Source organism: Mizuhopecten yessoensis, unplaced genomic scaffold (assembly GCF_002113885.1).
Source record: "Mizuhopecten yessoensis strain PY_sf001 unplaced genomic scaffold, ASM211388v2 scaffold9967, whole genome shotgun sequence".
NCBI classification, from domain to species: Eukaryota; Metazoa; Mollusca; class Bivalvia; order Pectinida; family Pectinidae; genus Mizuhopecten; species Mizuhopecten yessoensis.
In genome coordinates, this window is record NW_018408312.1 from 19,159 (window position 1) to 28,056 (window position 8,898).

Consider the following 8,898-nt stretch of genomic DNA (forward strand, 5'->3'; position numbering starts at 1 on the left):
CGTACCATCTGTACCGGCCACATTCCGGTACTAAATTCAATATATATTTAAATATATCTACTTTATGTTTATGCCTATTATCATTGTTGACATTTAATTGTAAATGTATGACGGGAGAAGGCTGTGATAAATTGTAAAAACTTGTGCCCCATCCCTTGTTTAATTTTATTGGCAACACATTTATGTTTAAAGCTAAATAAATTTAAATTCTGAATATTGGCAAGTGTGCAATTAACTTCTAATGATGAATAATTACTGTTCAATAAGTTTGAATACGGACTTAGAAATCATATAACTTGGTTTCATAGTGCGGTAAGAAGTTGCAGTTGCCTGACGGCCCCTCTCTGGGGGCCTCTTTGGAAACCGTTTCATCTCGCTCGCACCACTTGTGTTTACTGCCTAGTCAGGTGACGTTATCGGCGCTATTTTTAGCAGGGCTTTCCCGAACAATTCAAGTGGTCAAACTGGACATTTGGAACGGACTATGAATATGGGGATAGCGTGGTAATATAAGTGGAAGTGCATACAATACATACATTCATTAAAAAAAAAAGCCTTTTCACGTGATGTCCCTTTAAATAAGTTGCCAGCCCTGGTCAGCCAATAGGTCGAATGGTCCTCATAGTTACTACTATGACTGGTTCTAGGACCCACGACATCACTTAATGTTTGTGACGTTGCATTTATGTACATATATATAATTTATCTTATTTACCGAATTGTTACGTGTATTCAATAACTTCCCAGTGTCACCTACTAACATTAAAGGGCATATTCTGAAAACCCATTTGAATATTGAATTCAGTCCGTGTATATAACGCCATGATACAAGATGCAATACTCCTACGAATTACAGAAACGTTCGGTTCGAGTTAAAGTTGTATTTCGTTATATGCCAACTGGATTTGATTGCTTTAATAGTATATAGCTAGTGCTTACAACTGAAATAAGCTGTTTTTCTCCAGTGAAATTTTACGTACAGGTTCGTCAAAACGTAAACACAAAAGCATAGAATTGATCAAGCGTCGATAAACGAGAAGAAAGCAGACCACACCATGAGTTGATACAACTCTTTGCTTGATAAGTGAATCAACATAATTCATACAGAGAATACTAGTGACTTTTGGGACTTGTGTTAGGTTTAACTGTGTGGTACTGTTCGATATATTATAAGTTGTTAATGTCCAATTAAAGTTAATTTCTAATCTCTCATAAAATGTAATAAACATTGTTAGCGCTTTTATTTCTGCAAGTACAATTACAAGATTATGGAGAAAGATCTGTACAGGCAGTTTACTTGTTTTCGATTTGTTTCTGTTAGAACTATGGATGCTGCTTATCCTTGTAAAGAAAGCAAGGAAAATAAATCTTGAAACTATTAAAATTTATAAGCACGATGTATTGAAAATCTACAATCACGTTTAAAACTACAAAGAAAAGAAATCCCGCGAGCCGGAGTCGAACCAGCGACCTAAGGATAGCTTTGAGTTTAACCACTACAGTCCTCCGCTCTACCAACTGAGCTATCACGGGGGTTATTCCATACCTGTATTATCTAAAGAGTAATCGACTCGACGATGCCCCAGAAGTAGATTGCATACAAATATGAAAATAAAAAGTTATGTAAAAAAAAACATATCGGGAACTGTATTTTTCCTGAATCGATCAAAATAACTGAAGTCGAAAAAACCTGTTTTAAAAAGTAAAATAAATGGAATTTTGACTAAAAAAATACCAAAGATATTCTGTATTTTTATAACAATATACTGATATAATATATTCTAAAATTAAAATGGTGTAAAAATGTCACTACGTAAATAAAAGATTTTATATAAAATGGCATGTAATATAATTCTATGTGGCATTTATCCGTGTATGTCCTATATGTAAAGTTGGGATTTCAAGTGTTCAAGTGACACCCGGAAGACTGGTGAGTCCATGTGGAAAATCGAACCTTAAATGATTTATGGTCTGAACATTTTGTAATTATGTAGCAATGCAAAGTTACTGGATACACATAACAATTAAGTAAATAAGATAAAATGAAATATTAGTACATAAAGGCAACGTCATAAACAGTTATTATCGTGAGTCCCAGAAACAGCCATACCAGGTATGAAGAAGGACTATCAGCCCGATTGGCCCGGGGGCTGACCGAAAACTATAAACCTAAATAAGTCAAACGGAGTGTGATTGACTCGTTTATGACTCGGACGTCATTTGTCTTTATTCATTTGTCATATATTTGTTTACATCCACCTTATTCAAAGGTGTCGCCAGTAATCCGTTCTGACGAGTATGAGATTAAACGACCAAGAACGTTAATAAAGTATAAATAAATTGTCTTATAAATTGACATTATTCTCTAAATCAACCAAATCAATAGAATTCACATCCAAATCGATTGCTTAGATGGCATTCATGCTCACCTTTACACAACCAAAACGTTCAAGGTTTCGAACCAGGCGTTTTATTTCGTGACCAGTTACTTACAGAAAGGCGTGTAATGATTTATACTTCATTTGGTATGGAAATACATTCAGTACAGAAAAAATAAGGATTATTTCAAAAATACAACTATTAAAATATCTTTGTTAAAAATTACCTCTGAAAGACATATTACTCATGCCGAAATCTATTTTTCGAAAAAAATGTGTACTTAAATAGTTTACAGCTACACATTGTAATCGCCATTCGAATTTCGTGGGTAAAATCTCTCATAATAAGAGAATGCAGGCGTGCCTTCAGAATTGTATGAGAAATAGTAACGGGTGTAAAAATCAAAAGTTCTATTAGAAGAAACATTTTGGGGAGAGGATACTCAAGATTGGTCAAAAGATCTTTTGAATTATTAAAGTTCCGTCTATTAATCCCACTTCTGGAGTATACGACTGTAACCCTGATTTAATGGTCATAAGAATGGAAGTAAGAAATTTGGATAATGTTTTGGTTAAGCCACTAGCAGAGTCGGCAAGATAATTCATATTTTTAACTCTTATGCATGTTCGTAAAAATTCTAATTCAGACGCATGGTAAACTTGTCTTTCGAAAATTGGATAATGATATAGGCAGTGTTTCCTTTGTTATCAAGCAAACTTACATGTTTTGGAGGCAGGAAATGTATTAATGTTTGCAGACAAGGATTAAACTATTAGATAATTAGATCATTTGGCTGTATACACTATCACATATACAATTATCATGCAGATACTAGTCTTTATTTAAACCTGATTACATATTGAGTCAAAGACTCGTCTCCCATATGGTCAAGCATATTGAAACATGTACATTATATACAACAATGATAAAATAGTACTATGAATAGTTAATTGGTAAGATAATTTTACAAGTACATTTTAAATCCACAATTATCACAGAAACAGCTCTAAATGAAACAATGACCCGAGCTTTCCAGCGAGTATGGTAATCAAATAATAAAGCTATACATTTATTTTTAAATATGCTTAAATATGTTTATACACATTAATGCGAGAGAATTTAACTGGAAAAGAACAAAGCTTCATTTTTACATACCTTGCGTTAAATTGAGGAGTGTGTTGTTAATTCGATATAAAGTTTCACTGTCAAAAAATGTAATCATGTATTGGAAACTCTCCTGTAGGACCATAGCTTTGATTAATGATTTCTGACAGAAAGAAACATACTTTGCAGGACGTTATGTTGGAAAAGAACGATATTTTATTTTTCCATATTTTGTGTTGAATGGAAGAGGGTGTTATTTATAAGTTGTTTCCTTTTCATTGCATTTTCAACTTATACGCTATGTCGAATGTGGTTTTAAAACAAAATTTCATTTTGATTTACGCTAGTTTAATTCACACACCATCCCACCACATAATTATGCAGTCCCGGTCAGTGCGGATTATCTAACATTAATCTATACTAATTTAAATATGGTCTCCACTAAAACTCGACCCCAGTACTACATCTTGTTTTAATAACATTACTCTAAAGATATAATGAGTTTTAAGGGCTCTTTCATGCTTAGTCTGATTTTTAGCGGCAAATGGGCTTTATTGCCCTGAAGTGTGTTATAAAAATCCAATCCATTATGCGTATCTAATCTATTAACATCATATCACATATAACACCAAAAATACTTACTTTTGAAATACTAAATAAATATAACGGGAAACTATTTCAAAGGTCTGAATATAGGCGGGAAACGGAAGTGCATTGATCATAGGTTAGTTACACTTTCGACTAGCTGTTTTATATGTCTAACAAATAAAATCCGACCAAATAAACTATAAACATGTTTTGGAGTAAGATATTTCATCCTATCTTCATAATTATATTAATCCTATGTTGCTTATTAGATATCGAAATGTCAAAGTAACTGCCCGGCTACCTTTGTGTTTAAAGATCTGTTGTTAACATGTTATTAATTACTTTCATTTAGTTATTAAGTACTTTAAATAAGTATATGATAATATATATTCAAAGATATCATTTGCTCTTAATGCATTATTCAAAATGTCTATACTCATCAAATTGTTATTTACCTGTGTTCTGTTACCGAGGAGCCAAACCCATTATTGACAGTCTAACGGTCACTGTATACTGTGTTACACGCGTTGTAAAATTGTAAATAATCTTAATTATCGTGGTGAGAAATTACAGTAATATATACAGTGTACATTATTGCATACGAGCCTTCCGTATTTTATTTATTCCGTGATATTGATCAACAAATTGTACCAAATCGACCAGTTGTGCGGAGAGAAGCGCACAGCGGGGCGAATGATTGTCAAATTGCACAGTTGTGCGCACCATGTGTGGACTGTGTGTGAACGATGTATGCACGCTGTGCGCACGGTATTTTTGGTGCTTTGTGCGGTCCCACAACTGTATATATTAAAACCTTTTTCCTGTTGATAGATATTCCAAACAGAGAGGATAGAGAGCTGATGGCCTGTATGGAGGAGTATGAGTCAGCTCAGCGGGGTCAGTATGAATGCAAAAAATGGAATTGCACTTAATGACAGAAAATTTCGAATGTTTTTTTCTTCTGAGAAAATATTATATTGATATTTATTGAACATTACAGGCAAAAGTCTGTGTCAGGTTTTAAATAATGTATGCAGTGTACTGACAAGAGTGCAAGTGTTTGTATGATACACACTTTTAAGAAAATAACAGGCAATCATGCATGGTTTGCCAAAAAATATTTTTTAGTCTGTCTAAGTTACATCACTGGTAAAAATATGCATCACTTTTTTCCTTCATTAAAAGTTACATGTTTCAAATTTTGTTTAGTTATTAAACCATTTTTTTTTTATTTGATGTGATAGGCTGGCTCGAGTAAGTATTATCTTCCAGTGCCATGAGTTTACTCAAAATAGCCCATTCATTACTTCAGATCTTAAGGCCTATTTAATCTGTTTATAATATTCAGAATTTCACAAATCATATAACGTATATTTGATCTGAAAGCAAAAGGCATATCTTATGGCACTGGAAAATTGGCTATGGTAAGTGTGTGGTAGTGTACTTGTAATTCGGTGAGCTTTTGTGTGCAAATATATTAGCTTAATTTGTATTGTATGTGTGGTTGTGCCTTTTCGTGGGCATTTGGGGGTATATTATTTTCTCTGTGCATTTAGTGTATCACAAGGGTACTTTATTGTTGTGTATTTGTACTTTTTATTAGATATGTGCATTTAATAAATAATACTGGCTTATACTTAATGAAACATTATACTTTTGTGTCTACAACTATACTTTTGGTGCTGTAGTTTGGTGCTCATGTGTCTACAACTATACTTTTGGTGCTGGTGTCTACAACTATACTTTTGGTGCTCATGTGTCTACACCTATACTTTTGGTGCTGGTGTCTACAACTATACTTTTGGTGCTGTAGTTTGGTGCTCATGTGTCTACAACTATACTTTTGGTGCTCATGTGTCTACACCTATACTTTTGGTGCTCATGTGTCTATACCTATACTTTTGGTGCTCATGTGTCTACAACTATACTTTTGGTGCTCATGTGTCTACAACTATACTTTTGGTGCTCATGTGTCTACACCTATACTTTTGGTGCTCATGTGTCTATACCTATACTTTTGGTGCTCATGTGTCTACACCTATACTTTTGGTGCTCATGTGTCTACAACTATACTTTTGGTGCTCATGTGTCTACACCTATACTTTTGGTGCTCATGTGTCTATACCTATACTTTTGGTGCTCATGTGTCTACACCTATACTTTTGGTGCTCATGTGTCTACAACTATACTTTTGGTGCTCATGTGTCTACACCTATACTTTTGGTGCTCATGTGTCTATACCTATACTTTTGGTGCTCATGTGTCTACACCTATACTTTTGGTGCTGGTGTCTACAACTTTACTTTTCATGTTGTCTTTTCGGGGACTTCTCAATTTTGGGATTGAAAACTTTTTCTTTTGCTATACATTTCTTTTATTTTGTAGCTCATACTAAAAGTAACATAACACAACACACCAAGCTTATTTAACATATAGATCTGTTCTTAATTCACTCCATATTCTAATTTTGATACAGTTGTTCATTTTACTTGAATAGGTTTCTCCATTGATTAAGTTTCAACTATTGTGTTCAAAATATATTGTAGTGTAACTCAATATTATCAAAAACAAAAATGGTGCAATAGAACGAAGACTTTCTTCATATAATTAAATGCTTGTCAAATGTAAAATTCTACCTTTTAACAAGTTTATATCATAACAATTTAATCTTGTGTTGTGTCTTAATCAGGCAACAATTAATATTTATAACAATGGTGTAGATGTTGTATGTAAGTATGGTGAATATTGTAAGCAGGTAATCAATTAACCATTTTCACTATATAATATCAAGGTAAGTATTGTGTGTAGTGTAATGGAGTACTAACTCATTTTAAGTGTGATGTAATGGTATAAATATGGTCTGTGCTGTAACAAGGTTTTTCAGGTAAATTTATTACAATATTGAAATCATTTGTCTTTTACAGTCATTTAGAAAACCAGATAGAAATCAAACCCACACTCCAAAGAAGGGGGTTGTGAAGACTGTTTTACTGCTTTTCTTCCTTCCTCTCTCCCATCACTTTTTGTATTGGAAACTATAAATCACAGCATCTTGATACTTTGTGCCAGGCTTAATGCGGATATGTTTTTCTGCCTAATTTTTATTTTAATTCTTGTATTCTATACATTTCATATCCATGGCATGTCCATTTCCTAAAATGATGTGTAGTATTATAATCATGAAAGTTTGTTTTATAACAAGTAAAGATTTTTAATTTTAATTTTAAAATTTCAATTTGAGTTTGTTAAATTTGTTAGAAAAATTTCAAACAACATTTTTGGTGTCTGTTCATTTAATATTACTGGAGCTATTTTCAAAGTTTGTTGATACAGTACCTGAATTAATATGGGTTTAAATTTAAGAAAAAATGGTTTTATTTAAATTACAGGCTCCAAACTACCTTCCGCCAGTAAAAAGAATGTTATACCTACCAAACAGCCTAAAGGAAATCAATCATGTAAGTTATATATTTTCATTTAATAAAAAAAAATCTTGCAACCATTATTATTTTTATCTATGGAAATTTAGGAAGAATATTTGTGGAATAAACAAAAATCAAGTTCTATTCAATATTTATCTTTTATTACATAACAACATGTATTTTTGAAAAGTTATATTTTTGTTTTACAGTTTTCCAAGTCAAAGATACCTTCCTTGCTCCTCCCCCAAAGCCTAAAGCTTCAACTTCGATGCAACCATGTAAAAAGAAACCAGGTAGTAGCCTAATATTACTGATTTATGGAGATCTGTTTTGAGAAGAACGTTTCAACAAATTCTAAATGATACATTTAATAAATTGCATAACCCTTGATACATATTATTAATATATTAAGACAAAAATGAAATGAAAGGCAAAATTGTTCTTTTTATATTTAATATGATGTCCATTATTAGACAGTACTTTTTTTAAAGTGTATATTAAAGGTGCACATGTCAAATTTACAGGAGTATTGAACTAGTGGTAAGTGATAAATGACGCATTTTAACCACCTTTTCCCCCTTCACATCCTTATCCTTACCTGTGTAAAAAGAACTGTTAAAAAATGATTTTTTGGACAGGAAAGCTAGTACACACCGTATTTATCATAGATGCACTATCATACTGTTTCCTTTGTGTTATGTTTCTGTTTTAGACTGAATATGCCATTGTAGAACTGTTGAGTCACATTTCTTTCACCATATTCTGTATTACCTCACATTTCCTGAACCTCATCTATTATTTTGAATCTCTTTTCTATAAATCTGCACATATGCTACTTTTCTCTTGCTTTGCATGGTATGTTTTCCCCAAGTCTTACATATAGTGTTTATATTTTTAGCTCACCTATGGCATGGTGCGGCGTCCGGCGTCAATATTTTATTTTAAACAAATTCTTCTTAATAACCGCAAGGCCTAGGGTGATGATATTTGGCCATAAGCAAACTGGGATGAAGTGCTACCAAGTTCGTTAAAATAAATTACCTTCACCTATATTCAAGGTCACAGGGGTCAAATATGTTAAAAACTTTAAACTTCTTCGTCTGAATAACCGAAATGACCAGGGTGATGATATTTGGCCAGTAGCATGCTGTGATGAAGGGCTACCAAGTTTGTTCAAATGAATGACCTTGACCCACTTTCAACCTAATGTCCTTGTTCGACTTTCAAGGTCACAGGCGTCATATATTTAAATATTTTAATAGGTTCTTATGAATCAAACACTGATATTCTGTCTGTAGCTGTATTTTAGTCCACTTTTAAGATTACAAGTGTGAGATTAATACCAGGTGAGTGATGCAGGCCGGCCCATTGGGCCTCTTGTAATTTTATTGAATAGTTTAGTATA

At 32.9% G+C, this 8,898-nt stretch overlaps 1 non-coding gene across 1 annotated transcript; it reads right to left on the reverse strand.

The window, feature by feature from the left end:
• Window positions 1–1,443: 1,443 nt before the first annotated feature.
• On the reverse strand, window positions 1,444–1,533 carry Trnay-gua. The gene is given in 2 exon segments: window positions 1,444–1,479; window positions 1,497–1,533. It is a non-coding gene; the product is annotated as a tRNA-Tyr (tRNA).
• Window positions 1,534–8,898: the final 7,365 nt, after the last annotated feature.